The sequence below is a fragment of the Anopheles stephensi genome, chromosome 3 (genome assembly GCF_013141755.1).
Source record: "Anopheles stephensi strain Indian chromosome 3, UCI_ANSTEP_V1.0, whole genome shotgun sequence".
Lineage (NCBI taxonomy): Eukaryota > Metazoa > Arthropoda > Insecta > Diptera > Culicidae > Anopheles > Anopheles stephensi.
The window spans coordinates 52,182,119-52,195,644 of record NC_050203.1 but is presented as its reverse complement, the minus strand read 5'-3'; positions in this window follow the sequence as shown (position 1 = coordinate 52,195,644).

Sequence of the window (13,526 nt, the reverse complement as noted above, 5' to 3'; positions counted from 1 at the left end):
TGAAGCGTACTGACCATGAACTTAACCCAACCTGTCAGCTCCATTTGCAAAACCGTTTCAAACGATCGGTGTAAAAGCGTTGGAGTGTCCCGTAGCCCATGGACTAAGACTTGACAGCTGGAATGATCTAGTAAGATTAGCTTCATTTTGCGTTCCGGGGAAGCCCAAGCGCCTTCCTACGCCAGCGGAATGGTTGAAATCATTCATAAACATTGAAGCAAATGCTCCGATCCCGCATTCAGCTGCATTCGGTCGGCTGCAGCGGCGGGACGGCATGCATCTACTAATCCTACTACCCAAATAGCAATGATCTCGGGATTCGTCCCGGTTCGCCCGGTTGCCACGGTGACTCGGTGTGCGTTCGGCGGATTGCAGATTAAGCCCGGGTATCATCATCCCATCCACCAGCATCGCAGTGCCTTGGACCGAGGACGTGAAGTGTTCTGAGCCTGCTGTGTGTGTGTGTGTGTGTGTGTGTGTGTGTGTGTGTGTGTGTGCGCCTGTGTGTAATGAAGGATGGTTGGCGTTCATCCCTGCCCGGTCCCGCTTGTCTAATCAGTCCGAGCGAAACGGACCTCGGGTCAAACGAAGCACATGATTTAAGATTATGAGAACGGTTACGGACCACATCCCGTCCGTGCAGTCACACGCTGGAGACTGTAAATTCTGCTGCTGTCAAGATTGTGAACCGGGTCGTTCGGGTTCCGTTGGCACCAGCAACGCTGCTGACTGCAACGCATCCAACCGGAATCCCTTTTTCGATGAAGGACAGAATGTGCATTCTCTTATGCGCTCCCCTTTGCAAGGATTATTGGTGATGGAGTGAAGCTGAACGTTCAATCTTCCAACCCCACTCGGTGCGTGTATGTGTTGCTTTAAAAACATTACGCTAAATTGAATTCACAACTTCAGGACCCTCCCAGTGCTCGGCTACTACGACGACCAGTACCCTCACCGGGGCTATCATTAAGTGCGTATGCAACATTTCACTGCACAGTTCTTCGGTTTGACCACTCCCCCCTCCTGCGCTCTTCCTCCCTCTCTCCCAAGCTCCCTCGCTGTACGGTTCGTTGCATTTCCGGTTGTTTCGGTTTCGGGGTGATCGTTTGTGACATTACATTGTGAGGTACCGGGTTCCTTTACGCTCGGCTACAGCTTCCGTCCCAATCCACGACGGCACTGGATTAATGAATATTCAGAACAATTAAGCTGTTTTGAAAGATATGACAAGTGATTTTCCACTCCAGCGGAATGCATAATTATTACTTTTCGAATCTGTTGCAAATGGGTTCGAGTGTGAGCATGGTCAGCATTCGGGCTAGCAAACTAAACCATTGCCATGGCACCTCAGGCCGTAAAACAGTAAGCGGGTAATGGTAATTGTAAACTTCTAATGCCTTTGGCAACAATTCATGGAAAAATGGACAATCGTGTAAAGAACAGAGCAGGGTTTTTGTGAGAGCTTTGACAGATGGTTATTTAATAAACGTCTTCGAAAAGATGCTACAAACTCAGCCAGCAGTTAGAGTAAAAAATGTCTGCTTAACAGTTTACTACATGAATAATGCACCAACATGAAATTGATGTTAAAGCTTTTCCAAATATTTTCATTTTCTTTACTTTTTGCTGATAAGGTGCTGTCTCAAATGATTGTTTCAGTTGCTCCACTTTGTTCTTCAAACCCCTCAGTTCACTGAATTGTATATGAATGGTGACTAACGAATCTAAGACACTCATTAAGTATATCAGCCTTTTTTTCGTATGATTCTCCTATCCAAAAAGATGTTAAAAGTTTGTGAAAAGTGATTTGATCGAATAGCAAGACGACACTACTATCCTCTATCAAGCAATTTAGGAGTCATGCATGCCGTCCGTATCACATGAAAGAAGTTATGTAAGGTATAAGGATTCTCCAAGAAAATGGCCTAAGTTTTTGATTCTTTGCAGACTTCATTGTGTGTAACTTTGCGATGTAAATTATTGCATTTCATGAAACTCGAAAGAAATATTTACATTCAAAGGTTATTCAATCGCAAAATTCTAAAAATTGATAGCTTCATATATTTGAAAGAACATTGGATGAGCCACAGTTGATTGTGCTGAATTTGTAGGGTAAAGCTGATTCATCTTCTCATCTCAAACAACTCAGTACATAGAGCATGCTTAGGTCGTCCTTATGTAGAGGCATGCATCATAGGAAATTTATGAAAGCACATGAAAGAATGGTTGATTTACTGGCATGCAAATATTTTTAAACATTGTTTTTAATTCTGTCTTAAGTTTTAAAAATCAACTTCAACAATCATTATTTAAAACAAAAATATTATTTCTAAATGCAAACAATCAATATTGATTGTTTTTCAACCTATCTAAGTCCAATATGGCGATGCCGTCCTTTATGAATAAAAAAACCCTATAATTCTAAATGATTTCATGAATTCTCGAATCTATGATTATTTTAAAAGTGTCCTTAATAGGGATGGGCGCTCCGGTTCGGAATCACGATTCCAATCCGATCCAGCATATAAATGAGTCCTATCCGATCCGAAAGAACGATTCTGACCAGTTCCGGACTCGTTTTGACTCCGGACTCGTTTTGGTTCCGGACTCGTTTTGGTTCCGGACTCGTTTTGGTTTTAGTTTGGTACGGATTTTGGTTCCGGACTCATTTTTGATTCCACGCTCCGGATTCCCGTTCTGCTACAAATGTATGTCGTAAACACTGTTCTGTGCTATCTCCTCTCTTTTTTGTCCTTGCCAGCCGTTTACTTGGTTGTATAATTTACGGGTAGAATTTTGGAGACGACGGAGATTTCCTCTTCTTTTTTTACTTCCGCTTACTGTGTTTCTTTTCCTTTAATAACGGCAGCTTACTCGCTGTTGGTTTTGTACATCGTCTTTTTTCTATTCTTGCACGGTAAACGTTAAAAATTTTCTTCTATTTTGTAATAGCGTACCAACACAGATATGCGCACACCGCTTTGCAGTACATTCGTGACCGATTGTTTTACAGGATAGTCTGGTTTTGGTAAATTTGTTTGGATGCATAAACCTTTAAATGATTTTGATCATGAAACTTTCGATTTTAAATTCTTAACCTGTTCCGATCTGCTTTAATGAGATTTGAGCAGTTTTCTCCCAGTATTTATTACTTCTTTTTTTAAGTGCCGCTTTGTTATTGTTCTTTTTTAAAGCGTCATTAGCACCGGACTGTTAGAATTTAGCTTATATTTCACGTTTGCAATGTTTCAATCAAAATGATTCCTACCTTACCATCGGTAATGGTGCATTTTCGCTTTTCTCATACAGATCCAGCCATACCTATCCCTTCTTCCCCCCCCCCCCCCCACCACTCCCTCATAGGTTGTAGTGCCAAGCAAGAAGTAGAATAAGCGACATGATTTAACTAGTATCTGCATAGTCAGTCCTGCCTGTAGGGAGCCTGTCTGGAAGGACTTTCATCCCCAGTATGCCCTACAGGTCACTAAATTCTTTTATTTCAAATATAATTGTATAAAGCCCCGAACATGTTGCATCATGATTCTTTGTCTCTATAACCTTGAGGGGTCTTGGCCTTCCATTTGTTGCTTCCTGTGACTTAATGTTCCCTGAAGCCGAGATGTCATTACTACGTACGGTCTAGGAGAATATAATCTACAACATCATAGAAACAGTTATAATTAGCACAAAATATTGGAGAAGAATGTTTTAAACAGAATATTATTAATTTATATGCAGGCTTTTCTATAATATGTTGAATATTTAGACAGGTCTCTTGAGCATTTAGAGATTTACAAGATTATTTTCGAATCTTGTTCGTTAGTTGTGTATCAAAAGTAGGTAAACCAGTTTTAACCATTATATTCATGTATTTTGAAGGTCATAAACTATCATTTTTTGTACCTTCAGCATCACTTGAAGAGCATTTTCGATTAAAGTGTTCTCTTTCACTTCCCAGAAGTAAGATAAACCATCATAACTAAAACGAAACTCATCAGAACCCATCCAAACCGTTTGCACAATGTAGATGGCATCCGTCATACGCATCCCAAACCAAACGATTCCAATCATACTTGTCCCAAACTTGGCTAACTGAAGAAAAATAACACCACCTCATACAAAAACAATCTAAGCGAAACAATACTTCACAGCGCACGAAGCAGAATATAATCATTGTGGCGTCTTACATTTGCTGCGGGGCCAAAACTTTCCCCGGGCAACCTGTGGCGACAAACAACTAGAATATCGCCGCTGCCGCTGCGTAACATTGAACGTAGTTTTACGAGGTTTCGTGGTGCTTTTTCCCTCACGATTTCCGTACGCATAAAGTACTGCTTGCTTGTGTGTATGTGTGAGTGTGCAAAGTGTGGAACCGTCCCGAAAGATAAATGATTATTTCTGGCTAATGGAAATTTATGTGTCTGAAAGGAGATAAATAATTTCACTGCAGTTATCGAAATCGAAAAGCTTAAACGAAACGCTTCCTGCGTTTGTTGTGACCAATGGGAAAGGAGCTGGAGGGGAAAGGGAAGGGAGATCGGGGGAGGGATGGGAAGTGATCGTTTGAGACGTTTCTTGGCAGGGTGGTGAATAAAATTGTGCCGTATTTGTGGGGTGTGAAGCAAATGTCTTATCCATGTGGACATTGAGGCTGTACTGCGGAGGAGCGGGCGAGCGAGAGCGCTACGAAAGGAACCGAAGGGGAGCCTGCCTTTCTTCACCCCTCCCGTTTTCATTCAATGAATTTTCATTCGGCGGAACGGAAGTGTCCTGCTAGGATGATAAATACGCTGTGGATGTGAAGGAAAAGGAAAATTTTCTTTTCCATTAGAAGTAAGTGGTGCAATTTATAAGCACGGTCACTTTGGATGCTGTCCGCCATTTGCGCCCCTGACTGTGTGCGTATGTGTGTGTGTGTGAATGAGCGAGAGTGTCGGTGATCGTTTAAGTGGGCCGTTTTTGGTTCGTCCAAACGGGGATGATTTTAGAATAAATCGACCATTTTGCCGGCTCATTCGCCGGCCGGATGTGATGCTGTGTGTCTGGCCGGAGTGCGGACATCTGCCGTTGGCACATTTGAGTTCGTTTCATGACCGATCGATCATCAGGTGGGAGGATACCAACGGTCGGGCGGTTGTTTTGACACCGGGTACGCCGTCACGAGACGCCATTCGTTAATCGGTGGAAAATCCTTCGAAAAACGGTCGGAAAAATCAACACTTTAGCAGCAGCAATCGTCACGTGGTGATGTGTGATGTGAGCTGTTGATGTGGCGCAATAGAGCCAGAAATAAAGGCTCACACACACACACACCAGTGAGTGAAATGGAGCGTATAATTACACTGCCACTGTGTACACTCCGGCCCGGCCTGTGTCTCAGCCTGCTGGTGTCTGTGAGCAAAACTGTGCGGAAAAAGGGCGATTAGTGCGCTTGGTGCTGGTAAATTGGATAGCATTACTAGTTTCTTTCGTTCCTTCGCTTGCTTGCCTTCATTTTTCTCCCAACCCCAAAAAGCGGCGAAAGCACCACTAGTTTGCGCCTGCAAAAATCTCGCTCGCTCTCCAACCTAATCCGTCGGTTTTGATAGCATTCTGTTTAGTGTTCGGGCAGGAGCAGAAGACGGCCCCATCCACACGCGCTGTGGGGCTATGCAGTCGCGCAACACTTCAAAAACAGCAATTTCCCTCCACTAACTAAGACGATGAGCCAACCATTCGGTGGTTTTTCGAGGGAGATTTTAATGCTAGTCTGCGAGCCGCTGTCATTTGCTTGCAGTGGTGGTTTAGCGAACCACGGAGCGGATGGGACCGAATCCCGGAGAAAGCAGACGTCCTTATCGCTAAATACCACAATCATGGTGCAATAATAAGAGCTTGCCGTTTTTACCCTCGATGGAACGCGCCAGGACGCTCACGGATCGTCTGCCGGTGATGGTAGTTCGGAATGGAATCGCTGGAAGACCACGGCAAATCAAGAGAGGAAGGCACAAACGAAAAAGAAAACAAGAATAAGCCACCCACAGACACACCCACAGCGGGAGAAAGAAAAGAACCCAGCGGTTGCTGGGAAAACGATACGAAACCGGGGAGGATTAGGAACAAATTGTGCGCAAAAGCAAACGGAAAAGTAACAGGACTTTGCATTTAATCGTTGGGCATAAACAAGAAATTAATGCAACAGATCAGCAGAAAGTGTATCCAGCGTTAATTGAAAATCGGCTGTCCCGCAGCATCCGAATGGAAGGTTTTCTTTTAGGGCATGAGGGAAGCATTTTCTTTAACCTTTTGGGAGTATGAATGGGGAGAGGGGGGACGGAGTTCGCGGTTGGAAAGCTGGAAGCTTTTCCAATGAAAATCTGCTCAAGCTTAATCCGGTTGCTTTGGTTTTTGCTGATTCACTACGATTCATCCAACCTGATGGTTTTGCACTCGAAGGCTCGCAGTTGGCTTCCTGGGAATTGAATACAGTGGGTATTCACCTCTTCTTCCTCGGTCCCCCCACACCCTCCAATCCCTTCAACGAGTTGAACAAGACGCTAGGAATATTGTTATTGCTGGAGGTTTTAAAATGTCCCTTCACCCGTCCACTGTTTTCGAAGCTTGAACGCTCCGACCCCACTGATAAATGTTTCAGTTTAAACTAACGCCCAGGATTAGTAGTGTTTCATATTTATATTTTCTTTACTCTACTTTTGGCCCCATCTACATTCCTCCAGCGTGGCTCCAGTTGAGATTTTTCTCCCTTTTTTTTACTTCCACATCGGTAACCTTTTCCTATCGCTTTCGTTGATCCCGGGTGTGAGGAAGAGTTGTAGCTTGAAAATCATAATCACAGTGCGCAACACCGATGTAAAACGTGTTGCCAGCTCAGCACACCACCCACCCCTCCCACTGGCCTTGGCGATTTGGAAAAAGCTCTCCGTTCGAACAATGCGCCCCTTTTGGTAATCGGATCGGCTTATTATGTTTTTAAGGGGAACGTTTTGAAGCTTCGGCTGCTCTGCTCGCTAACAGCCGGAAAACCCCGGTGATTACATTAGCAAAATGTTGATTGCTATCTGCAGTGGGATATTTGGAAGGTGAAGGGGCCGTAGGGTGGGGTAGGGGTAGGATTTTCAAATCGGTAGCAGTAGGGATAATTATTTGCAGGGTTGCTGTTTGTGAGTGTGCCGTGTGTTCTTTAGGGATGGCTGCTTTTCTCAAACTCATTGTTGTCGTTGATTTCAATCCTGGTGGAGTGATTTATTTTGCGGAGTGAAATATTTGGAAAGGACCTCTCCCGCATGGCGGGTGGAGCATGTGAAATACTGGTAGGAATTAATCACGACTAAAGTTTTCAAACCATCAAAGCTTTCTCTCGATGTTTTTTTTAGAAGCTCAGCGCCCTTCAGCTCCACCAACATATCATTTGAAATGCGACTATTATCCAAGAGACAAAACTGAAAGACGGTTTGGACGAAGCACAACCTCCAGTGCAACTGTGTTTATGGAACAAACGGTGTGAGTTTTGTATGGAAATGTGTCAAAAACCGATAGCATTTTGAAGGAAATCAAGTTTTGCCTGCGAGTTGCACTCCGTGCAGACCGGCTTTGAGACAAACTTGCCAATAATATTATTTCAACAAGGTAAAGGAAACAGAAAAAAGAACAATCCATTAAATTCCTTGATTGATTGATTGATGACTAGTAAAATTATTTAAATGATGAATTATCTTCAGATTCGTGCTATAGTTATCGTACATATCCTTGGCTTATAAGGCAATATCGGCACTGCGCTCCACTAGGCAAGAGCATCTTTCAAATCTCATCCAGAGTACCTCTCTGTACGCAGAACAGGATATTCAACGGGTAAAACCAGGTCACTTGTAGCCAGAAACGGAAGACTGAATCATTGAAAAGTTACAGACCAAGAAGAAGAAGAAGAAGAACCATCCTTTGCATTGCTGTTTGAAACGACTACTATAGAGCCTTGGACTGCATGATAAGATATGTAAATAGCAGTGGAGTAAGGCTAAAAAAATGGTAGATTTCGAGAAAACTCTTCTTCTTCTTAGAGAGCACCTTCTGTTGAGTTATTCGCGTTTAGCACTTCTTCCTCCTGGGCACTACATCCCCAAGAGGTTTAGACCTGGAATGCAATGTCCCTTTGAAGACCGGCACCGCTATCGCCTTTACCAGCGGACCAACCCTCGAACGCTCGGACGTTCGCTAATAATATGATTTTTTTTCCTTTGGTTCTTTATCCTGACAAGGCAACCGATTGAACGACTCCTTGACTTGATTGTACCTGTAGCTTAATAATCAGCGAAGCACGCGAAGATTTTGTCCATATGGTGTTCGATCTGCCTATTCCTGCTATGTGAAGACTGGTCGCTACTGCCTCGTCCATTTGGTGGTCCTCATATAGATCATCCCTTATTGATGGGATAGTATGCTGAAAATGGCTGAAAGGGCTTACAATAAAGTTTTGATAAAATTTTAGGCAATAAAGATTAATTATGCAGCAACACACAGTATGGTAAAAAAGATCTTTTTTGTTTGCGATAATTTTTGAATATTCTCGTACATTCCTTTTCAAACTCTCTGTTTTGTTTTTCTTTTTTTTATTCACCTATTATAAAGTTTTTAGTAGATACACATTTTTTACCAACAATATGATATTTAAATGCTAATATTATAGCAGCAGATTTTCCTTATCCACTTAGTACTTAAAGCTCCTTCTTTACGTTTCACTGACCGTAACAAACCACACCGTATTGCCTTCATTAATGCAAACACACCCTGTTACGCAGTAAATCCAACCGAAAACGGAACGATTTTATTGACTTTATTACGCGCACTCAAGCACTATCGTCACACAGTGCATCGCTTCGCTTCAAGCCAGTCAATTTGGCGTCGAAATAAATGATCGTGAAGATGCGGATTTTCCGGTGCACTCAAGCAAACGGTGCTGCAGCAGCATTGCTGTGTGCGAGGTCCATTTGGTTTCAAAATTCTAATTTGCGACCGCCTGACTTTCGAATGCCGGGACAAGATCAACACAAGCTGCTAAGGAGCTGCTGGGTTCATTAAGTCCGCGACACAGTCCAAACCAACCGCACACCAACGCGACCGACGAGGGCTGGGAGAGACAAATGCAAATGTGTAAAGTGAGACTCCTAGCGGTGGATTGTCGTTTTGTGCGAGTTCTCATAAGATTTGAAACATCACACGATGAGAAAGGATGTAGCTGTTATTTTTTGCTTCGTTTAGTTGTTTGGATTTCGTTGGAGAATTGTGAGCTTTGCGTCGAAGCAAGCGGTCGCCATCGACTTTCTTTTTGTGTTTGTTGCAGGAGGACTGTGAGTTCTAGCTGGAAATGGGCTCCAATCTGGTGTCGTATGGGACGACAGTCCGATGGTGGAAAACCCATTCCCTACCATTGGCACCATTTGCTACCTACGGCTGCTACTGGTGCGCCGGTCACTAGCTAAAGCCAGCTCGCATCAGCAAGCTGCTCGAATGTTTGAAATGGTGGAAGAAACAATTTTACAATACATTTCACAATGCGTCCATTTATGGATAATTTATTGTATCACATCCTGACGCTCCCGTCGTTGTGTCCACCATCGGACACCGCACTCACCCGGACTCTCCGGTCCGCTTGGAGCAGTGAATGAATTAAATGCATGACCAATTTCCCACCATACAACCAGTTTCCATCAGTTTCAGCTTAGCTTTATGAAAGCGATGGTTGGACACAGGCCACAGGCTAAGGCACCTCGCTTCGTATGCAAATTTTGAAATGAGATTCGTCGTTTAATGAGTGAAATATTGCTCGAGCACCGGATACCGGTGTCAATCGGTGGTTCTCGTCCGGGTGACCGAGTCTGGCGGGGCTACAACACGCTCCGGTTTACGGTGCCACGCACAACGACAGCGTTTAACCCTCGTTACAGTTATCGCGAATAAATCGCCAAACGAATTCCGACTGGGTGTGGAAGTAAAGTTTTTACAGCCTTCAAAATAAACCCACGGCACTCGAGCTGGTTGGTGGGGCCGATGTAGCTTAGTGGTGGAATTAGAGATTTTCGCCAGGGATCAACCGTTCGCTCACAAAACCCGGGGAGTCTAATAGTGGAAGGAAATGTAATTTTATGATCTGCTCAGCGAACCTAAATTAACGAAATAAATCGGCAAGCGTATTCGCGACGAGAGTTTAAGCTGGAAGTGGTGCAGAATTAGTTTTGTTCGTGCGATTTGACCCATACAGCACGGTTAGAAAACATTTCAATGAAATATCGGACACTATTGTTTTCAACACAATATTGATTGAAATTCATCTAAATAAAAAAATTAAATTCGTGCCGGCTTTATCCGATTTTTTAGAACAAAAGACAGAACAGAATGGTACGGTGTGATGGCCTTGGGGAGATTTTCGATCAAATCCTTTAAATATTACAATGCAACCTAGAATCTCCGAAATGTTATATTGTTCTGTTAATTCTGTGCGTTTTATACAAAATCCAAAGGAGCACATAACCTTGTTGTAGTAACTTAATTCTATGTAAAAGTTACAATAATGCTAATCAACACTAGGACACATACGAGAATAAGGACTCATGCTAAGGATCTTCTTCATCTTCTACTTCTTCTTTGGCACTACAGCCTTGAGAGATCTCGGCCTTGAACCCCGGTCCTGCCATATGAAAACCGGCCCAGCAATGGCCTCGGATAAATACTTTCAACAAATTAGTGACGCATAAAGAAGGGTTCGTAGCAGTCAGACACAACATTCACGGTATATGGATACAAACGAATCAGACGAACCGAAATGAGAATGGTGATCCTCTAGGACGTGCAATCTTGAAGCCTGGAGCCTTCTCGCCGGGACGTAAACGTTGGCAATCCATAAGTCCCTCTAAGGAGGATCTCTGCATGTTACATACATGGCACACGCTGATGGCATACTTCTAGGATTGATTGAGTTTAACGAGGTGAAAATTAACATGATGGTGGAACCACCTGCTAACAAACACTGATTTAAGTAAGAGTGGTTCGCAGCTGGGTAACCTCACCTTTGAAGTCGTCTATAGCTTGACTTACCTGGAGTCGAAAGTCAGCACCGACAACAACATTGATGACACATTAATAGGTTTTACTATTGTCCGCAAAAGCTTCGTCAGGGACTTAGGAGTGCTTCTCAATGAGAAGTTGAGCTTCCCCACCAACAAATAGAACAAGTCGTCACCAAAGGGCAACCAGCTGATGGGTTTACTTAAGCAGTCTACCTCAAGATCTACTCTATCAAGTCGATTTGCCTTGGATCGATCGATGCTGGAGTATGTCTTCATTGTATGGTGGCCTTCTGCTGCTCGGCCCCTAGCCCGCTGGGAATGCATCCAGCGCAAATTCACCCAGTTCGCTATGAGCTTCTCGAGTGTTCTAGTGTACGCTTTTGGGCATCAAGTCGCCGAACCAGCAAGATTGCAACGCTCAGTGATTATTTCTTGCAGGACAACCGGATCGACTCCCCAACGCTGCTCTCTGGGCTCAACTTATACGTCCCAACCATACCACTTCGCCCAAAGGCGCTGCTTGATTTAGAGAATCGCAGAGCCCGTTTCGGCGCCTTTTATCCCTTTCTCCGTATGTGTCGTGGACTCCTTCTTTCTTGGCCTTGCGACCTCTTATTAGGTCATACCTGCCATTTCCAGCTTACAAGACTTAATGATACCTCATAGTTGTATAGTCAGTCCTCACTACAAGGGAACGGTCCAGATAGGATTTGAACCCCGGTCCTGCCGCGCGCTTGTCGTCCCTACCACCGGGCCGCCCTCGAGGGGACGCGAGGAAAGAAAGACGAGAAAACCCAAAAGAAGGACATTTGAAATCGACGCCCAGAATATAGATACAGTCGCTAAAAGATCATGTGGGTAACATAAAACAAATGTTCAAGTACGAAAGGATTCTAGGAAAAAACAGGCCTTCAGCCAAGAAAATCGTAATTAAATATTTAGGGTATGGGTGTACGTGAATCAAGGCGGTTAAAAATGGGCTTTTTAAGAACATCTAAAGGACGATGCGTGAACGCATTAACCAGGGTAAAATACAAGGGGCCAACATGTGGTAAAACTTGAAGATAAACTACCTACAGTAAGAACTATTTTTTAGAAGAAGGTTCTTTCTCTTTGGAACCTTTCTATCTCTTTCTAACGTTCAAACTTACGAGGATATTTTAGTATATAAGAACAGAAAATTTTCAATAAACTGAACTTGTAATTCACTCCATACAAAGCAGCCTTGTGCTATGGAGCCTTGTGCTATTCGGCTTTTGAGGAAGCTATCGATATTCTTTTTTTTCAAGGAAATATCAAAAGGTGTATGTTACTACCTTAAAAGTTAACAGAGGCTTCAAGGGGACCAGGCGTGGCCTGTTCAATTAAAAAATATAAATAAACTTTAAACAATAAACATTGATGTTGAGTAAAGCACAGAGTTTTTGGCTGTCAATCGGTCATACCTGCCAGCCTGAGGAAACACACAAAATGCCTGCCGTAACGGACAACGCTGGTACTATTATAGTCGCAGTTCTTACATACGCCTCTGAGACATGGACTCTGTCCAAAACTGACGAAACCCTCTTAATCGCGTTCATGAGGTAGATGTTACGAAGGATTGTTGGCCCCATATGTGTGGAAGGACAATGGAGGAGCCGCGACTGTACGAGCTGTTCAGTGATCTCACCACCATGTAGCGCATTAGACTCGCCAGGCTCCGGTGGACTGGTCACGTCATGAGAATGACACAGGACAACACAGCCTGTAAAGTCATTTTAGGCCGGATATATGAACAGAATCGTAGTTGAAAAGATAATATGGAGAGACTGCGTTGATGAGTCCACCAAAACGGCGAGAATAATCGGTTTGTAGACGAAGGCGCTCGATCGTGTTCGGTATCCACAGCACATTGTTTGAAACAGTATCAAGCTTTTAACCGACAGCTTGAGCAATCGTAATTATAACCGTATTCTTATATTCATGAAATTTTGAACGAAAAGTCCATTGTTTACCTCTCTAGCTTCAGCCATACCTTCTAGCTTATAGAAGAGTTGTACAACAAAAAAAACCTCCAGAACCGAACAAGACCCTCGGTATAATCGCTATTTTTACCGAATGAATTGTGTACTCGAAGGCTTTCTAAATCAAACTTCAACGTTAAATGTGTACACCCCTTTTCCTGTTTCGCCAGCTTTCCACACGGGTAGGGAAAGTCGAAAGTATCCTCCACTCACAATGAAGCAGGGAAGCAATGTACGGGAAGAGGCGATGTTTGAAAAAGCAACATCCCAAGCTTATGCTAACCGTCCGCACATTTTAGAGTGAAATTATGATGCAGTCGACCGGTTGCCCGGGAAGTGCAGTTTGAGCGCTGTTTGCTTTTGTATGTGTGTGTGTGTGTGTGTGTGTGTGTGTGTGTGTGTGTGTGTGTGTGTATAGTATCGCTGCTTTTTTGCCTTTCGTTCATTTCCACCTGACCAGTACCGC